A 21,918-nucleotide genomic window follows, 5' to 3' on the forward strand; every position below is an offset into this window, starting at 1 on the left:
ATAACCACCATGGCGTTTTGGGCTCTAACTAGTCCTTATATGTAGCCCAAACCGTGTATAGCGATTTTCTAACCATATGGTTCAAAAAGCCGTTTCATAACCTAGATAAGTGTGCTAACCATACCAATTATCGAATCCTTCCAGATCCAACAAATCAGTGTTTTGTAGCGTCAACCATTCCTGGATCCAGAAGAGACAAGCCGCTTCATGATAAAGTTTCTCTTTAACATCAATTAATAGTTTGTGCTTGATCCAAATAAATCTTGACATGTCCCTCTGCCAATCTCTGAAACAGCTTGCTCCCCCGATCACTGGAATTGACTGGAACAAAAAGATCATTCTCGGGAGCACATTCAGATTTATTGCAGATATTCTTCCTCAAAATGAGATGTTTAATCTGTTCCAAATCTCCAAATTCTTTTTATCTCCTTCCAAATCTTAACAGTTATCCTGAAATAGATTACTTGTTTGTGAGCCATATACCCAGGTATTTTACTTTTTTGCTAATTTCCAAACCACAAATTTCATGTAATTTGTCAATGGACATTAAAAAACCAGACTATCATGAATAAGCATATGGACTGAACGTATGGGCCCAGGGAGTGGAATTTTAGGCAGAGAGAAAAGGACTGAGGTATGAGAAGATTAGGCGAGAGAAACAAGGAGGTTGCTGTAATTGCAATGGGAGAAAACCAATGAAGGAAGCTTGCTGCTTTTTTATAATTTGCATAACTGTAAACTTATTCAGTGATGTAGTAAATATGGGGAGAAAGGCAGTGGGAAGAATTATACCCAGTGGTGGAGTTATCAATATATATTTAGACTAAATCAAGGAAAGGATAAACTTCCATTAAATATTCTTTTGATCAGAGTGCAAGTTTTACATTGGTTAAACAAAAGGTCTAAAAATAAATTGGTATTGATTACTGGAAACTCTGGGTGAAATTGATTAAATGTAACATGGAAAGAGACAATATGCTAGAAAAATGTGAATTGACTGTACTCCCAGCAAATTCTATACAATATATTCTTGTTCCATATAGAAATATGTCAACAACAATTATGAAAGGAATAATTTCAATAAATATTTTAAACAGCCCACTGAATAACATAGTCATTAAGATGTTCCATTGCCAAAGGAAATGAATAATTTTCTAAAAGGAAATAACACTTACCCAAATGCCCTGACCCCCTGGGTTACCTGGCAGCAAGTCAGTATGTGAAGTCCAAAGTTCAAAGCCTGAAGGTCAATCCACACAAACAGAGTCCAAAATCCAAAGGTCAGGAAACACAGCCCAGGGCCAGTAGCCAATTCTGAAAGCCCATGCTCAGGATATAGTCCAGAGCACAAGTCCCATAGAGATCCAGGAGCACCCAAGTCAAGGTTCACCAATATGGGCAGCTGAGCAGACCCAGCACCTCAGCTCTGCTTCCCTTTTGTACTTTGCCTGCTGATGGCAGCACCTGGTCTTGACGAGGCATATGACCCTCACCTGTTCCAAGCCTACTCCAGCTGAGGAATCACACACCACCTCCCAGAACTAGCAAGCCCCACCTGGCCAGCTAGGGAACTGGGCTGTGGACCCTTGCCTGCCTCAGCCTCCGGGAGCACCAATCCCACTGCTCCTTACACCTCAGAGCCTGCCGTGATCGTGGAGACAGGGGCTCTCTGGAGTCTGGTGATGGGTCCTGGTGCTGTGGTTCTTGTGCATTAACCTCCACCCCCTTGCCATCCTCCATCATCCTGTGAGTACTTTCTTGCCCATCCCCTGCTTGCCTTGGTGTGTCCCATTCCCAGCTACCCCCCTCGCCAGGATCCTTTTCATCCTTCCCAAAGTCCTGCTAGTTCATGACACAGAACTTAATTGAAAAATGCGATTGATGCCAAGTAATTTAACCCTAATGCAAATGTAAAAAGGGAAATGAAGTCACATGCGTATCTGGATGTGGAAAAAACAACAACTGCTAACTAGCATCTTACTATTACGATTCAGCAATGGGGGCGGGGGGCGGGGAAGAATTATCTTAAAATATATTTGTGCCACTCGCTGATCATACAACGAAAAACACATTGCTTGCTGCAATGATACAAAGATGAAGTGGCTCCAAGAAAGATAGATATTAAAATCCAGAAATGGAGGACAAAGACAAAATACCTTGCAAAAGCCATAGGCAAAGAGAATGTGTTTTGTTCTGCTGTAGAAATAATTTCCGAACCTGGTGAAGAGACAGATGTGCTATTGCACAATGCTATGCAAGCTATGGCCTAAGAGATATCTGACAATATGAAATACATATGTCTTTAATTGAGCATGACTAATGGATGACGGCTACGTGGAAACAGAAAGCAAAATTCAATTACTCTGCATTTGCGGCTAATAAACAAATTTTTACAAACATTGTCCTTGGGGGGGAAAAAGAATATAATTTCAGTCTGCTCAATGCCTGCTCATATATCACTGTTCTTTCCCTAAATAAGGTTATAAGAAATTACTTGCTGCTATAGAATAAGGACACACCTGGGTGAAAATTTGGTCTGGCAGCATCCAGAGAAATATACCATAAAACAGTGTTTGCCAAACTAGTGCCTTCCATGCTAACTGGGGCTGGTATGAGATGCAGCCCCCCAAATCTGGCAGGCACCAGACACATAAATTCCCATAAACTGATTAGCACAGCTAGGAATCTACAGTTATGCAGATATACTCACATGTCATACAAGGTTTACACAATTTTTCTTCTTCATGAAGCACCAAATAATTGGCTTGGTTCTTGATGTGCTGGGTAACCATCAAGAATTGTTGGCTGTTGTGAAATGTGCCCAACCAGTGCGGCCTTTTGTTTTCTCACTCTTCTCCCAGCCTTCACTATCTGCCTGAACATTTTGTTCCTGAATTTGTATTAGGGTGTATGTGCACACGATCTCTGTGTAAGCACATAAGACAAATAGGCAGTTATGCATTTGTTTTATTTGTTCGCTTTAGAAAATGCCAGAAGAATATAGGGTCTACCCTACAACACCCACAAAAATTGACAGGTGCTGCACCCTTCCTTTCACCAGAAGTCCTAGCTTTTGATAAGAAGGCTTTAAAACTTATATCACTTGATATAAATTTAATATGAATTTTATATTATTACTTTTTTAAAAAAATATGTTTGTTTTAGATTAACGTGTAATCTGTGCACATTACCATCTCGTTTCTGTGATCTGACGGAGCACTTCTCAAGTCCCTTTGACCTAAAATGTGGGTGCTAATCCTAAATATTTTTTCAGGGTGGGTGTTAGGGATACGACCCCTGCCCTTGCCCCTTGGAGGTATGGAGTTGTTTTGTGGTGTTCTATTCCCCGAAGGTTGGCGGTTCGAATCCCCGTGACGGGGTGAGCTCCCGTTGCTCGGTCCCAGCTCCTGCCAACCTAGCAGTTCGAAAGCACCTCAAAGTGCAAGTAGATAAATAGGTACCGCTACAGCGGGAAGGTAATAGGCATTTCCGTGTGCTGCTCTGGTTCGCCAGAAGCGGCTTTGTCATGCTGGCCACATGACCTGGAAGCTGTACGCCAGCTCCCTCGGCCAATAACACGAGATGAGCGCCGCAACCCCAGAGTCGGTCACAACTAGACCTAATGGTCAGGGGTCCCTTTACCTTTTATTCCTCCAGTGTGAGGGACTCATTGAATGGAAGTTTGTTTTTGGGAGTCCAAAATCTTTGTCATATTTTCCCAATACTAAATTATTACAGTATTTTGTTTCAGAATTAACACTCCTCCAATGTCTCTGTGGTGTGGGCTGATCCTCCTTTTTTTGTCTGTCTTTCCTGTTTGTATAACCTCTCACATGTAGAATTACAATCTGTCTCTTTTTGTATTCATGGACTGACTGTCTCCTATAATTATTCATTCTGTTTACAAGCAAGCATGCCTCCCCTATCTAGAGGTGGATCTAAATACAGGAAAGTACTGTGGCAGAAAAGGCTGCCCCCATTGTGGAACATTGCTCTGCTATCTAATTGATGAAAGGCATTTTAATGTTTTGTTTTTTTATTTAAAACCCTCCCTGGTCTGTCAGCTTCAGAGCAAGGTGCCATGTGACATTTTCTACATAGATGCATCATATTGCCTCTCTACTGTATGTGCTGTGGCATTCACAGCAGCTACGGGAATGCAAAACATCAATTTTGCTTTGCATGATTGTTCATTGCAGATTTGGTAGGCGGTGGCAGGCTGCCATAAGCTGAGAAGAAACAGAATTACAAGAAAACTGCTTTGCAAAACTCAGATTTCTTTCTTTCTTGACAAGCCATTTACCCTTTCTCAGCTGAGGGACATATTTTATATTGTATTTTATTTCCTAGTGCGTGGCAGAAAGTGTCTGTTTTGATTTCTTCTCCCACAATGACTACAAAGCTCCTTGCAGGATCTCCATTGTGCTTTGTGCCTCACAGGTTCTGTTTCCAGCTTGTGAACATCACATCTTGAATTAACTTATTATGTGAACACAGGAAGGGAGACTCTCTCATCAGCATGACACCTCCGAGTTGAGGGTTTTATGGGATCTGTCTTCTCCTTAAAACTGCTGTGTCTGCAAGGAAGGCTTCAGCTACCAGCAGGCCCTGGGAGACAAATTTGATCCAGTTTGCATTTTCAGGTGAACTTACCCAATCATACTTTCCTAAACCTTGCGCAAACTGAACTTAGCCACCCCTAGCTGGTGTCCTACTGTTGATGTCTTCAAATTACTTTTATCTCTTTGTCATGCATACCTTTTACCTGGCTACAGTGACCTTGGGGACATGTCAAAGTGATAGGCACAGGCATCAGTGAAGTTGCCTATTTTTAATGCAGGAAAAATGGCATTTCCTTGCTGGCTGTAACCATCTGGCATTCATGGAGGTCATTACTGTACTGACATACCTCGGTTTAAGTACACCTCGGTTTGAGTACTTTCAGTTTAAGTACTCCGTGGACCCATCTGGAATGGATTAATCCACTTTCCATTACTTTCAATGGGAAAGTTCACTTCAGGTTAAGTACGCTTCAGGTTAAGTACAGACTTCCAGAACCAATTACACTCATACCTCGGGTTAAGTACGCTTCAGGTTGAGTACTCTGCAGACCCGTCTGGAACAGATTAATCCACTTTCCCTTACTTTCAATGGGAAAGTTCACTTCAGGTTAAGTACGCTTCAGTTTAAGTACTCCACGGACCGTCTGGAACAGATTAATCCACTTTCCATTACTTTCAATGGGAAAGTTCACTTTAGGTTAAGTACGCTTCAGGTTAAGTACAGACTTCCAGAACCAATTGTGTTTGTAAACCAAGGTACCATTGTATTCTTATTTTTTAAGAGGAACGATCAAGATTAACTCTTCTGCCTCTATGACTGTATTACACAAATGATTCCTAGTCCACCTTTGTTTCCTTTTTCACCATACAACAGGGGTTCCCAACAAAATTTTCTCGAGGACCCCTCATCGAGCTGCTATTGTGACAAGGACCCCCATGAATTCCTAATCTTAAAATTAAAAAGTGAGAGCCAAATTAAGAGTCTTTTTATATTTTATATTTATACGTTTTTCACAGTTACAACAGAGTACTCCATCAGTATACAGTTAGTTTTAATTTTCAGTTCTTAATGAGATGAGTTAAATCTGTCCTTTGAGTCCATTATTTCTGAAATATTAGGTTCCAAACTTGAAACTTTCACTCTGAAATCCGACCGCATGTCGAGCCGATTCCTATATTTGTTTTTCATGAAACACATGGAAGAAAATGCTTGCTCACACCGATATGTGGTTGCAAATGGAAGGATCTTTTTCATTGCCTTATCTCCAAGTTTCTTGTAGTCCTTGCGGCATACAGCAGAACTACTGCCTCTATCTAATTCTAGTTTTGCGCTAGACTCTGCTCATGTAGGAAGCGGCCAAAAGAAAAAATCTGTTATCATACAAAATATATTTAATATATTTTTTTATTCTAATAGGATCTTGAGGACCCCTCTGGCATAGCTCGCGGACCCCTGGGGGTCCCCGGACCACCTGTTGGGAACCACTGCCATACAACATCTAAGTGTTTCTAGCACTGTGAAGATACATGCAGACAAGAGAAGAGTGGATTTAATGTTCAAGTGGGTTAGGTAGAATACATTTTGCATATCACATAGGGTACCTACATAGCCATTTTTCAATTATGTGACAAATATGCTGTTTCTGATAGTCTTGACAATAAAATAAGTTAGTAGTAAAGGATGAGAAAGAGCTGGAAACAGCAAGCTATTTAGTGAAGTGGAATCAATGTTTCTAATATAGGACGTGGTCCATAACTGCCTCATCATCTTTTGCAGTAGGTATTTTGATTGTGTCTCTTCCTGCAGATATGAAGAACATGCCCCTCTTATTGCTAAAGTATTTTGATGTTTGCATTAGAACTAGCCCCCAAAGGAAAGTCGCACCATGGTTAATTGAACTGGTTATTTGTGGCAAAAACCAGTTCAGCAACGGTGCTAGCTACAAATCAAAGGGGCCCTGCCATCCTCTTGCGTTATTAAACCAAATTTACACGAAAAAGATTTGAAATGATGTCTGTGAACCATATTACTCAAGGTGACATGTTATGAGTGATGGCATGAATTTCCCAGAGAAGATTTATTGTGCCTGTAAATCTAAATAAATATCTAAAGATGGCTTCTTCTTCTTTTTGGCCAGAACTTGTACCCACATAATATGCATTATTTAACACATTATATTGAAGTCAACATGAAGTGTCAACAGCTTATGTCTGCTGCATATTCTATAATATATTCAAAGGAAACTAAGTGTCTGTTTAGCGAGAGGACATTTCATTTCCACATTTAAGTTTTCTTTTTAATAATTGAACATTTCAAATAGGGCAACTAAAATATCTCTTTAGCCATACAAGTATGTTATTCTGCTTTGAAATACATCTAGATGGGACAGAGCACAGGCATTTCAAGTCTTATGAAGAGGCATAAACTGGTATCAAGACTTTTCACTGACCTTGTGTGACGAAAGTCCTCTACTTTCCGTCTTTATTGTACAACCTACTTCTCAGATTGTGCAAGGCTTTAATGGGGATGTCCTGTGGTAAAGTTCACCTCCCACTACCCCAGTTATTCTCCTTATAAACCCCCTCACAACGCTTGGAGTTTAAAGGTAAAATGTAAGTGCTCTTCCAGCCCAAAACGTGGCACGGTTTCTTTTAAGCTCTGAGGGGAAATATGAGACTATTCTTAATGTACACAACCATAAGGGGTTCTCCTCACTCGAGCTTTCCCCCACTTGAAGCTTTCCTCCCACCTGAGGAAACTTTGTGTCACCCTCGAACCAGTCTCCCTCTTCCTCCTCCTCTCGGTGCACTCAAGGGACAACAACCTATCCTTTCTGCCTTAGATAAGGGGTTTTGCCCTTCTAATGAGGATCCCCACCAGATGAGCCATAGATACCTCTGCTGGAAAGATCACACAGAAGATAGTACAGATGGAACTTTAATTTAACATTTAATGGCTTATGAACTTAATGGTTGCATTCAAGGTTCATGTGTACAAGCATGTGGTTTCAATGGAAGTGTTCTTGTTAAACATATAACTTCAAACCTCACCAATTCCTCCCCTACACTACTCTATAAACCTATTCTACCATCACCCACGCTCACACTCTCCCGCTTCATCTCCCTCTCTCTCCCAACTGTCAACTGTCACTAACTGCTGTTTTCTCCTCATAGAATGTTCGTTTCCCCGCCCCCACAAGGGTAGGAGATGCATTAACCCTTATACATCCAGGCTGTGACCAAATATATCATCCTAGGGTTATTTCGTTACACCTTGTCATAAGTTTTCAGTGGACTTTGTTTGAAGTGTTTTCAGGTTTTTAAGTGTCCTCAAGAATGAGAGATTTTTTTTAAAAAAAGGCTGCTTTTTTGGGGGGGGGGCAGAGATCTGCTTCTATTAATCTTACATAAGAAAGCATGCCCAAGTCGTCGTTCTATTCCCATCTTCTCTAAGTAGTGGAAAGTTCAGAACATAGATTACATGATGCTTGTTTTCTTAGAGAAGCAAAAACTGGAATCTTTTTGGCAATATCAGGAAATGTGTTTGCCTGCTGTCATATGCTTGGGATCCCATTCCAAATATGCCTTTATCATTGGCCATCATGCCTAAATGCACAGCATCACCTCATTACACCCATAAAGCAGAATGACACTGTTTGTTAAGACATGGTAAGCAAGTGAAGAAATGTAACACAATGTCCCCCATGTTTGAATGCACCCTCTGACCATTGGCTATACTGGCCAGGGCTGTTGGGAGTTGAAGTCTGTAAGGCCACTAGTTCCCTAACCCTCCATGAAACTGGCAGCTTATGTAATTCTTGCCATGCATTCCAATATATGCACATCCCAATGATAATAATGACAATAATGATAGTAATGATTTATTTATACCCCGGCCATCTGGCTGGGTTTCCCCAGCCACTCTGGGCAGCTTTCAACAGAGTTTTAAAAACATGATAAAACGTCACACATTAAAAACTTCCCTAAACAGGGCTGCCTTCAGATGTCTTCTAAAAGTCAGATAGTTGTTTATTTCCTTGACATCTGATGGGAGGCCATTCCACAGGGCAGGCGCCACCACTATTGAGAAGGTGCTCTGCCTGGTTCCCTTTAGCCTCACTTCTCACAGTGAGGGAACCGCCAGAAGGCCCTCGGAGCTGGACCTCAGAACAATGGGGGTGGAGACGCTCCTTCAGGTATGATATCAGTAGCTTGGTGGTCCTGCCAGGTTTTCAAAATGCAAAACTAAATCTTACACCAAGTTTGCAGAACACTTGCATACAGTTAAAATTGGTAGTGTAAATTGGATTTTTAAAAAATTCATGAAATTCCTCTAGATACCCAAGTTCCTTGAGATTTTTCTGTTTATCTCTAAAAGCCTGTTAGTAATTCTGCTGTAGCAGGTTTTCTTGTTATTTCCTTCCATGTGTTTGCAAGCATAGCCATTGTGTCACTATCCAAATAACTACTGGTCCCCCCCCCCACCCATTGGACTTTCACACTATAAAAGTTCTGATAGTACGTAGCCAAAATGTGGCCTATACCCTGAATAGAATTTAAGATTTTAGTTTGATTTATATTAATCACAGACACCAGATGGAGCTGTTTCTTCTCCAAATACATGGTTTTTTTTGGGGGGGGGAGACTATTTTTGTTCTAGTGTTATAAGGAAAAAGAGCTAAAAACCAAAACCAAAAGTACCTTAAGAATTCATTTGCTTCTATTGATGAATGACAGTTTTTATTTATCTCACATTCTTATCAGTATTGTAAAGAAATACCAACATTTTGTAATATGAAAATTTAATTGATCATTAATAGAGTGATTAACCCATTAAGATGCAGATGATATATCAGATTTGACTTCTCTAATCAGCTGAGAAGTCCAGTTTTGTGGCAGCATATACATTTAGTCACCGCATTTCCTTTCCTCTACAGAGTACTGCTTTTCGTTTCCTTTTATTAATCTATAGACCTGTTTTGATGATTCACTGCACATTCCTCAGCTTCAGGTCAAGTCTCTCCGACAAGTCACAATATCTTTTCAGAGAATTATGAGCACCAAGGATTATCTCCCACTGAACTTCTTAACAACAATATCTATATTAGAGGGCATCCCTGAGGAGAATCCACTTATCTAATATAAGAAGCTGTTCAGAAACCCTAGATGTCTTTAGTAAATCAAATTCAGAAGAGTTGCAATGGCTTGCAGGGAAAGAAATGGGGGCAGGGAGGGACCAACTCCTTTACAGCCTGCTTTTAAACATATGAAAGCTGGTGGCTGGGAAATTACAGTGGAATCTGCTTCCTGGAAAAAGTGTGAAATTAGAAAATTAATATACCACCCTTTTCACAACCCACAGGATGGTTTACATAAAATTATTGAAATAACACAATCCTTAAAAGCACATTAAAACTATTGCTAATAGCCACATCCACCAGGTCTCTCCTCCTCCAAATGCCACAAAAAGAGATGTACCTTAACTCAAAAGAGGTGGTAGTGTGTGCACCCTCTTGAAGAGGTCCTCCCTAATGCCAGACATTTTAGGAAATTATTGTTCAGTCTCAAATATTCCGTTCCTGGGGAAAGTGACTGAGAGGGTGGTGGCTGCAGCGAGCTGCAGATATACCTGCAGAAAGCAGATAATCTAGATTCATTCTGGCCTTGTTTGGGCAACAAAACACCCTTGGTCACCCCAATGAATGACCATCAGAAGAGAAAGACAGGGAAAGTGCAACACTGTTAGTTCCAGTTTACATTTCCGTGGCTTTTGACACTATCGACACCACTGACTTTGGTGTTCTTCTGGAGCAATTCAATGAGGTGGGAGATACTGTATTACAGTGGTTCCACTTCTACCTGCAGGGTCATTATCCAAAAGTAGCGCCGGGATATGGTTGCTTGGCTCCATGGTTTTGGAGCTCTGGGGTCCCACAAGGGTCCATTCTGTCTCCTTAGTTATTTGAAATCTATATGAACCCATTGGGAGCTGTCATTCTGGGATTTGGAGCATGGTGTCATTGCTATGCTGATCACATACAGCTCTATCTCTCCATTCCATCAGAATTAGGAGAGGCAGTGGAGGTGTTGGATAGGGGTCTTTAAGCAGAGGTAGTTTGCATGGAGACAAATACATGAGACGGAATCCCAATTAGATGGAAGTGCTGTGGGTGGGCAGTTCCTGTGTCTGGGGATTATGTATATGACTTGTTCTGAGAGGGGCTGCACTCACCTTGAAGGTACATAATATGGGAGTAATCCTAGGTTCCAACTTTTTACTAGAGCCTGAAGTGGTTTCTGTATCTAGGAATCCTTTGCCCAGCTTAGGCTGATTTGCCAGCTATGGCCATTCCTGAACTAGTATAGTCTGGCTTCAGTTGTGCATGCTCTGATGACCTCTTGTCTTGACTACTGCGATGTGCTATATGTGGGGCTGCCCTTGAAGATGGTCTAGAACTAATGCAGAATGTGGCTGCTAGGCTGGGAAGGTGGGGCAGCCCAATGAGACAATGCATCACCAGTCCTGAATGCACTGACTGCCAGGGTACTATCTGACCAAATTCAAGGCATTCAGTGTCAGGCAAGTACTTGTCAGGCAAGTACTTAAAAGAGCACATTTCCTGATATCAACTATCTTGGACCCTATGGTCAGTAGGTGAGTCTTGGTTGGTGGCGCCACCATCAGGCGTTGCCCGGTTGACACTGACCTGTGGCTTGGCCTTTTCAGTAGTTCCCCATTTGTGGAATGCCCTCCCTTGTGAGGTGCATCTGTCTCATTCATTATTGATTTCCAGAAGGAATTTGAAAGAATCCCTGTTTACTCAGACATTTGGTGGCTGAAAAGCACTTCCCTGACAGCTCTGAGATCATTGGATGAGATAATGTTTTTAACTGTTTTATAATGTTTTTTATGTAATTATTTCATTATGGGTGCTTTTGCTGCCCTGTGCTCTGTTGGGAGGATACGTGGAATATAAATTGAAATAACAACAACAACAACAACAACAACAACAACAACAACAACAACAACAACAATAATATACATAAATTACATTAGTTAGCAGACAGCGTGATTAATAATGTAGCAGAATGGAAACTGCAGCAGAATGGAATCTCTGTGGAGTGGAGATACAGACCTGAATGGAAATCTAAGTCTTCTTACATCCCTATCCGTAGGTTGTAGTTCCCCATTTCAGTCACCCTGCAATGGGTAGCCATTGGGTCCCTCTGTGAACCACATCACTGACCATGACCAAAAAGACACCTCAGTTCCATCAGACACCTTCTTATGGAAACAGATTTTTAAAATGATCTTCCGAAAACTTTCTGCTGCACATGGGGAGTGAGACATATGAAAGACTACGCTGGCAAATGATGAACAAAAAACAGATTGAAAATACCACCTCTTTATAATGTAAAAGGAACTGACTTGTTACATTCAGGTGGTTTGATTACAATGTAATATGAAGACTTGTTTATTTTAATTCTCACAAGGGCCCTTTTTTGCCTCACCCATAAAGGGACCCAATGTTTTAGAATTATAAGTAGTAATAAAAGGCAATTTATTGAATATTGCAGTGCTCTGGGCCCTTGGGTAATAACCTGCAACTCTTCAAACTCACAGGAGTGCCGGTGCCGAGTGCTTAATGACTGTTATAACAACCACAGTGAAAGAGAGTTACTTAAGTACATTTCAAAATGTATAGTAAATTGGGTGACAGTACAGATGTGTTCGTGTTTTGAGACAGCCTGGGGCTTTACACTGTCTGACAGAAGACCCTCTCCTAAATTGCACTTACAATTTAAGCCTTATCCCTTTGAGCCAAAAGGATGTTTTTAATATTCAAGGAAAAACTCTAGTATTGGCAACAGACCTCCTGGAATGAGTCAGCCTGCAGCTCAGAGCTTAGCTTTGCTCCCTTCCAGTGCCTCATTATATCACACTTGTCACCTGTGGGGATAAATCAGCCCACCGTTTCCCAGCACACCTGCCTGTGTCTGTTGCTGACTGTGGGATTGTGTCTTTTCCAAGAGCTGTGATTTCATGGTACACAAGGGGGGTTGAACTGATCAGTAGAGGATGACTGGTAGAAGCAAAGCAAGCAACTGCTTCTGCATTTGACTGCTTTTGCTACCGAAAAAAGAGAGAAAAGGTTCTTATTTATCTCTAGTAACTCTGCACAACACAGAATCATATGATTGTAGAGTTGGCAGCGACCCTGAGGGTCATCTAGTCCATCCCCCTTGCAATTCAGGAATCACAACTATGGCATCCATGACAGATGCCCATTCAGCCTCTGCTTAAAAACCTCTCCTTCCAACATATTCATCATGATTTTCTTCTTGGTTTGACCAATTCATTGTTGATTGCTCACAGTGTAGTGTGGGCTGTGGGAGGGTATAGAAGGAGAACTTGATAGATGTAATCTAGATGTAATATTATACATCTATTATAGATGCAGTATATCTGTAATATATCTATTACAGCATAGGTGGCACTGTGGTCTAAATCACTGAGCCTCTTGGGCTTACCGATCAGAAGGTTGGCAGCTAGAATCCCCACAATGGGCTGAGCTCCCGTTGCTCTATCCCAGCTCCTGCCAACCTAGCAGTTTGAAAGCACACCAGTGCATGTAGATAAACAGGTACCACTGCTGTGGGAAAGTAAACAGCATTTCCGTGTGCTCTGATTTCCACCACAGTGTTCCATTGCGCCGGAAGCGGTTTAGTCATGCCGGCCACATGACCTGGAAAGCTGTCTTTGGACAAACGCCGGCTCCCTCGACCTGAAAGCGAGATGAGCGTTGCAACCCCCTCAACGCCTTTGACTGGACTTAACCATCCAGGGGTCCTTTACCTTAAAATAAAAATAAAAATCCTTTTGATGTAATATATTCTATTTGAATTTGGGGGAAAGTATAGCTCATGGCATCAGTGCTGGTGACATAGCCTCACATCAACAATAAGATTAAAAGTATGATTGTTAAAGCAAAGAGCTCCATGGTCAAAGAGGACAGAACTTCTTTTGATGCCGTCTTTGACACACCATTACTAAGGGTCTCTGTGGATGAAGCTCATTAGTTCTATTTTCATCCTTTTGCCTGCAAAGAGTAAGACTGGCCTGGCTATGTATCGGTTGGTGAAATGAAAGCTGATTGACATTTATTAGTAGATCAGTTACTCTCCTGAAAAGAGAGGCCATGCCATGAGGTTCATTTCATTCCTATAAAGAGGGCTGTGATTTTCAGAGTCACCTATAAGTAGTACTTTCAGAGAGCAGATTGCAGTATAACCCTTGTCTTACTCACCTTTGATTCTATGCCTGTTTAGAAGGGGAATTGAGAATGGGAAAAATGAGTAAAGCCTACCTGCCATTTGTATTATATGAAACGATCTTTTGCACTGCCTGGGTTACATTGTTTGGGTATTCCTCATGAATGAAATTGTGGGCAAACTTTTTTAGCCACACCGTGATCAGAGGTCACATAAAGTGGTAATTCTTAAAAAAGCATTTATGTTTCTTGCAAGGTGCATTCATGCTGGTAACTTACTCAGCAAGCTTCTAGGTTTCATTTTTACAAACTTTATGAACACATTTAGCAATACTCAAAGATAACTCTTCCCTTCTCTTCCCTTTATCCCCATTTCTTACCTTTGCTTTACTTATCTGTTTATCTAGAGCAGGAATGAGGGAACATGCAGCCCTTCTGATGTTGTTCATCTCCAGCTCTGATAATCCCTGATATTTGCCATGCTAACTCTCTCTCTCTCTCTCTCTGTATGTGTGTGCTTGCAAAATGCATCAACACCTGGGGGGTGATGGGTTCACCTTCTGTGATTAAGATGTAATTATAGTTTAATAACAAGGCATATAATTTAAAGGATTAAATTATATATATATATATATCTTTTAATATTTACTAGCAAGTAAGGGTTGAAGCAACCAATTCATCTACCATTACAGCCTATGGTCCACATCTAATTATCCCGGGCGAGTTAAGGAATTCTGCACTGTACTAAATTTAGGAGCTCACATTTGAGCCTGTGAATTTGCCTTCATGAACTCGTCTCATAGCTGTTTTTAGAAGACTAGGACAAGAGGGATTGTATGAGTGATACATTCTTGTACGTGCTAGTTTTCCCACTGTGCCACTTGTGGTTATTCTCTGTGATTCAGTTTAATCATCTTCACACTGTTAGATAGAGGCTGCACACACACACACAAACACACAGAGGAACAGAGGGAGAAGGGGGAAATTAGTGTACCAGTAGACTCACTCTCTGTAGACATCAGTGAAGAATGAAAAAACAACAACGAAAACAACAACATGCTTTTCCGAGACATGAAAGCAAAATGCCAGTTGGGACTTTGTAGCACATCCCCGAAACTATTGTTGCCTGACTTGGCTTGACAGCATTAGAAAAGAAATCACTTCCTCACTTTGGAAATATGCATTCAAATGTGAGTTTCATTAAATGCACATCAGTATGTTGCTACCTGTTCCAGTCAAGTCTGATAATGAATATGATGCAGAGATAATGCACTTGTCTGGCCTTGTAAATGTTCAAAGTGGGGCGGGGTGAGAAATCAAGATTGGATTGCGCAAGTGAAAACGGGGATGAATAGGCCTGTTGCAAGCAATCTTGACTCTAATACCCTTAATTACTTGGTTGCATGAATGAGAAACCCATCTAGTAAGGGGAAAAAATTAAGACTCCTTGACACTTAGGAGCAGCCAATAAAGTTTCATTTTGAGAAGCTTTGGTCACCCGCAGTTAACAGCAAGTCTCTGTAGAAGATAATCAAATAGATAATGGAAGATTAGTGTTACTGTCAACTTGAATGTATAAATGGTTCTCAAAGAAATTAAAGTCTACAACTGAAGCAGCGCAAGTACTTTCAGGACTAAATCTCAAGCACACAGCTGAAAACCCCCTGGAGTGAGAGGGATTTTTTTTCTATGAATCAAAGCATAATAGTGGTCAATAGTTATTACTTATATAAAGGGTTGGATTGACTATTTTCCTAAGCATGCTGTTGAGCAGGGAGATAGCTGGATTTGGACTCCCATAGCCAACCTTTCAGAGAGCCTGTCCTTCCCATGGCATAGGAAATGCTGCCTATTCTCTTGTCACACGATTGGCAGACTGTTCAGAAGGAAAAACACTTATGTGTTCTTAACAGCATGTTTGGAAGTGTAAAGGTAGACAGTTCCCAAGAAGGGGGGCTGCTTTTGTGGGGGTGCTTTTGTTGGGACACAGGTGGCACTGTGGGTTATACTGCAGAGCCTAGAGCTTGCTGATCAGAAGGTCGGCGGTTCGAATCCCTGCGACGGGGTGAGCTCCTGTTGCTTGGTCCCAGCTCCTGCCAACCTAGCAGTTCGAGAGCATGTCAAAGTGCAAGTAGATAAATAGATACCGCTACAGCAGGAAGGTAAACGGCGTTTCCGTGTGCTGCTCTGGTTCGCCAGAAGCAGCTTTGTCATGTTGGCCACATGACCTGGAAGCTGTACGCCGGCTCCCTCGGCCAATAATGTGAGATGAGCGCCGCAACCCCAGAATCGGTCACGACTGGACCTAATGATCAGGGGTCCCTTTACCTTTACCTTTTAAGCACAGACAAAGCAGTGGGGCACTAGATTACATGTAGAAACTGTGCAGAGCTACAGAACTAAGTTCCTCATTGGTCTAAATCAGCAGTTTCCAAACTTTTTCAGGCCAGCACCCGCTTGGCTCCATAAACTCATCCCTAGTGCCCCCAACCCTATAAAAAGCATTATTCAGAACAGTGGTTTGCATGACCCACTAAGGAAGATGATATCACAATAAAGATCAAAACAGTAACAATCCAGTTAAAACTATTTGGTTTAATGAATTTAACAAAACTGATGGGTTTGATTCAGCTTTTCAAAGTCTGATAGTTTTTTTTATATATATATATAGAGAGAGCGAACGAGCGCTTTTTCTGGGGGTATGCAAAGGTACACATACCCCTAAATATGTTGTGAATCGTTGTACTTTTGTCCATTTACTATATTTATTTCCCCTGATTTGAACTATAAAATGGTGGTTTTATCACCATTTGAGTCAAGATTAGAGTACCCCTAAACATTTTTTAAAGAAAAAAAGCACTGTAATACACCCACACCTTATTGTCTTGAAGACGTTGTCTCTGCTTCTCATGGCCTGATGGTTTTCCAGAAGCCCCCATGGTGGCAGTTGGTTGAGGAGGGGCCACGACTGGGAACTGGACATATTTCTCAATAAATTGCACATTAATCATATACAGGCTGCGCTCATTATCTTTCCCTCACCACTGACCTATTCACCATACTTTTAGAATTAGCAAGAATAACTTCCGAATTATGGGTTTGTTTTTTCCAGGGCAAGACTTGAACTTCATTTTCTCTCTTTCTGAAAATCAGTCATGGAGAATAATCTTTGAATCTGACACTCCATTTCCTGCCTTTTGTGGTTTCACTTGACAAAGACACGGAGACTTAAGTGTTGCTGCTTAGTGAGTTGGTACCAAATTTAGTCACGAAAGCATTATCCTTCTGAAGCAATTTTGTTATGAACCAAGTTAATAGGTGACTTTTCGTTTCCCATTTCCCACTTTGTCAAACATAACTATAGCCATTGTATTTGTTGTGTCAGAATAAAAAGAGGACCTGACATGAGTGCAGGGCACCTTGCAGCCTTTCCTGACTCTCAGTACCACTGCCATGACAAGTAAATAGGCACATCAATGAATTGGCTAATATTTTGAGTATTTTTCTTTCAATCAATGTACAGTTATACCCACTCATTGGCCATTCATGTGTGTGTATGTCACACGCAAACACTGAATGGTAGATTAGATTAGAATGGATGCTCACCCACACAGGAAAACATGCAAATAGAGAAAGATCCTTAAAATAGATGTCCACGCAGCCCTGAATCGTAATCTTCCATATGATGGGAAGGGAACTTCTGCAGGGGGAAGGCTTAACAATTACACTTAGCAATGGGGGCCTACATGAGAAGGAAAGGTTGCTACTGTAAATGTAATTGTTTAATTGTACATTGAAATGGAAAATAATTCTGTAATATGTCTGTATGTGTACAGTGTAGCATGGCATGGAAACTTCCACTGAAGCTAAACAAGAGCTGCAGAGAGCCTAAGAAGTTAATGATTAGTAGGGCTGGATCTCTGCTGCCTGAGTCACATGAAAAGTATTCCATTACAAGTCTATGCATATGATAATTTGTAGGTCTCCATCTTGGGTGTGTTAGTCTTTGTTCTGAAGCCACAGGAGATAAAGGATGCACCAATTCTCTCTCTAGGACAGTGATGGCGAACCTATGACACGCGTGTCAGCACTGACACGCATAGCCATTTTTGGTGACATGCGGCCGCATGCCGAGACCTCACTTCCGGCCGGCGGCGTAATGCCGCAGGCGACGCATCTCTGGGGGCCTTGTGGACTTCCGGCAGGGCAAGATGGCGGTTGGCACGGAGCTGCGGAGCTCCTGAAAGTGACCAGCGCTGCAGGAGCTGCCGGACGGGCTCCCGAGCCACCGAAACCACCACTGCCCGGACACTGGGGGCCACCAGTGCAGCAACCGGGGAGCTGCCGGACCCCACCCCCACCCTACAAACCTGATGGGACAGCCTCGAGGCACTCTGGAGGCTGGAGGAGGAAAAAGGAAGCCGCCGCCCCCGCAGAAAGGAGGGAGAAAATAAGGAAAAACAAGGCAAAGGAGAACAGGAGTCCACTCGCTCCGTTGCTGTCCCCGTTGCCCCCACCTAAAGGGAGAAGAGGGGGCCCTTGGAGGAGGGAGGAGGACCCCGACCCCGACCTAGCTGCTGCCACCTCGCCACCATCCCGGGAAGAGAGGAGACACCCCTTCCCTGTTGCCCCGCCGCCACACAAGCATAGCCGAGGGAGGGGAGAGGTGGGCTGAAGAGGGCCACGAGGAGGCACAGGCCCAACCCGAGCCCACCTCCCCAGCAGCAGACCGGTTGGAGGAAGGCCTGAGCCCAGAGTCCCACTGGGAAAGACCTCTGGATTTTGCCTTACTTTTCCCCCCTTTTTAATATTTCTTTTTAATTTTTTTTAAAAAAACTTTAATAATTTTCCCCTCCCCTTTTTAATTTTTTTTAAAAAGGGGAAACAATTATACATTTTTGTTGTTTAAACTATAAATATCGCAAAATTATGGTGTTTTTTCTCGAAGTGACACACCACCCGAGTTATGCTTGGTTTTTTGGCGAATTTTGACACACAAAGCTCAAAAGGTTGCCCATCACTGCTCTAGGAAAACAGCCTCAGGCTAAGGGAGGTTGTTTGGAGGAGAAGCAGAATTTTGATTTCTAGCCCTGGATGCACTATATTTCATAATCTAAAATACTTTACCTGTGCTGGGATCAGCATATGATATTATGCAACTATCTGAATGCAACTTTTATTTGTTTCAAGTTGTTTTGAAGTAAAGTTCTGTAGTAAAGCTTTTGAACTGTATGTTTGGACTGGACAGTTTTTCCTGGAAGAAGAGTCAGTTTTTATGCATCCAGCTTGCTTCCATATGCGCAATATTAATAACCTCAATACTCACATGGTTTACAAATCTGGAAGAGCAGGGTTCTGAATTGTGCAGGGAACCCACATGAGCTCAGCAGGTTCCCTGCTGCAAAAGTTCCCATTGCAACATGGAATTTGCTACAGCCACTGCCATGGATGTTATGGAGAAGAGGCACCCTGCCACTTATGTCATCACGTATGGAGTTGTGGAGAAGAATGACTGAAAACAGCTAATATGCAAATATAATATGGGTTTCATTTGTAGCTGTAATTGCCGATGCTGCAAAGGATTCCCACTATAAATGAGTACCTATTCATAAATCATGTTGATTAGCATATAGCATTTTCAAAATGTCTTTCTTTAAACTATGGATTATTTGTCCAATTATGACAATTCATGCACAATTCCCAATCAATACAGCATGAAGGGTTCCAGGAGTTGAACATCCACCTCATGCAATGCACAATGTTTCTGTTGAAAATTTCACGGAGATGGAGCAAGAGTACTTATCAAGTATGAACATTTGCTAGGACACACAGATCTTCCTTTCTAAACCTTGACAATGCTCTTAAATGCTCTTATTATTTCCTTTATTTTGTTACAGATCACATATTCTGTGCTCTTTTTGTCATTTCAGGGTCTGATGTAAATCCGTCTCACCATCTTAATCAAAGTGTAACAATCCAACTTGCTGGTTAATTGCCTTTGCAAAACCAAGTCTGTTAAGTCAAAGCACAGCTCATGATAAGACCCTTTGGTTCCGTGCAAATTAATAAAATAAAATAAATCCCATATTGCCCAGTAGACTTCCTTGCAAGACCTTAGCTCTGTTGCAAGCATGCTAAGCCAGACATTTCTAGATATATGGCCGCTTGTCAGCTCTATTTTAAATCCATATTAAAAATGTCTTAAGCAAGTTATATTAAATTCACATTCCCCTATACAAGCTAATTAACAGATTTAAAATCCCCCTTATGAGAGTTAATGCTTGCATCCTGGACAACTTCCAAGGTAATTACGTCCTGCCTCCCAAAATTTCCTTGCAGTTTAATTGGAATGCACCAGCCTTCTTTGCACAAAATGGGGAAAGTATTGCGTAAAACTGGAGACAATGCTCGACCCATCCTCAAAGGAGCTGTATTTTCCAATTTCAATTAAAACAGTGTGTGAGAAAAAAATATATATATAGGCCTTAATAAAAGGGAAGAAAAGGAAAAAAACAGTAGACAGACAGATACAAGGCATTTTCATGTGGGCAGAAACATTTATATACTATTGAATGAGCTTAACATGTAGTATCAGGGAATACTGTCAGTGACAGCTCAGCACTGCCCTGAAAGAAGAAACTGTGGCTAAATCTCAGCAGTTGGGTTCTCCTACAACTCTACCACAGAGAGGGGACCACTATAGAACTTCTGGGACAGGGATGGGGAAACTGCGAACCTCCAGATGTTGTTGAACTCCAACTCCTAGCAGCTCCTGCCATCCAGGCTAATGGTCAGGGATGATGGGAATTCAGCAACTTCTGAAGAGTCACAGGTTCTCCATTCCTGCTCTAGAAATTGTAATGTATCTGGCCTCTTCTCTAACTGGATCTGTAAAGTCTGTTGCAGGCATAGGCAAAATCTGGCCCTCCAGATGTTTGGGACTACAATTCCCATCATCCCTAGCTAACAGGACTAGTGGTCAGGGATGGTGGGAATTGTAGTCCCAAACATCTGGAGGGACGGAGTTTGCCTATGCCTGGTCTATCGTTTCCAGGAAGCGAGAAATTTCAGGACTACCTGCTACACTTGTGACAGTGCTGCCACCATTTGGAAAATTCACCACCTCCCCCTTCCGTCACATTTAGAGGTACCTATCATGGCGGTTTCCGTCATTAGCACTTTCTAGGCTTTCAGTCTGTGTACGCTCGACACAGCTGGGGGCTCATGGTGTAAGGCCCTGACCCAACCTACAGTTGTTTGTTTGAATGTGTTACATGTTACAGTTGTACAACTGTGCACAACTTTACAAGCCTTCAAATGAATGTGCGCAGGTTGTGGGCAGTGCATATCATTTTGCCCCTCCCAATGTGTGTTCATTGCTAGTCTACAACTCCTATCACTTACATTGGCATGGCCAATAAGTCGGGAATGATGGGATAATTATGATGATGATGGTGGTGGTGATGATGATGATGATTTATACCCCGCCCATCTGGCTGGGTTTCCCCAGCCACTCTGTGGGGCTTCCAACAGGATATTAAAAACACAATAAAAGATCAAACATTAAAAATTTCCCTAAACAGGGCTGCCTTCAGATGTCTTCTAAAAGTTGGATAGTTGTTTATTTCCTTGACATCTGATGGGAGGGCATTCCACAGGGCATGTGCCACTGCTGAGAAGGCCCTCTGCCTGTTCCCTATAACCTCATTTCTCACATTGAGGGAACCGCAAGAAGGGCCTCGGCACTGGACCTCAGTGTCTGGGCAGAAAGATGAGGGTGGAGACGCTTCTTCAGGTATTCTGGGCCAAGGCCATTTAGCGCTTTAAAGGTCAACACCAGCACTCTGAATTGTGCTCGGAAACGTACTGAGAGTCAATGTAGATCTTTCAGGACTGGTGTTATATGGTCTTGGAAGCCACTCTCAGTCACTAGTCTAGCTGCCACATTCTGGATTAGTTGTAGTTTCCGGGTCACCTTCAGAGGTAGCCCCACATAGAGCGCATTGCAGTAGTCCAAGCAGGAGATAACTAGAGCATGCACCACTCTGGTGAGACAGTCTGTGGGCAGGTAGGGTCTCAGCCTG

Source organism: Zootoca vivipara, chromosome 4, assembly GCF_963506605.1.
Source record: "Zootoca vivipara chromosome 4, rZooViv1.1, whole genome shotgun sequence".
NCBI classification, from domain to species: Eukaryota; Metazoa; Chordata; class Lepidosauria; order Squamata; family Lacertidae; genus Zootoca; species Zootoca vivipara.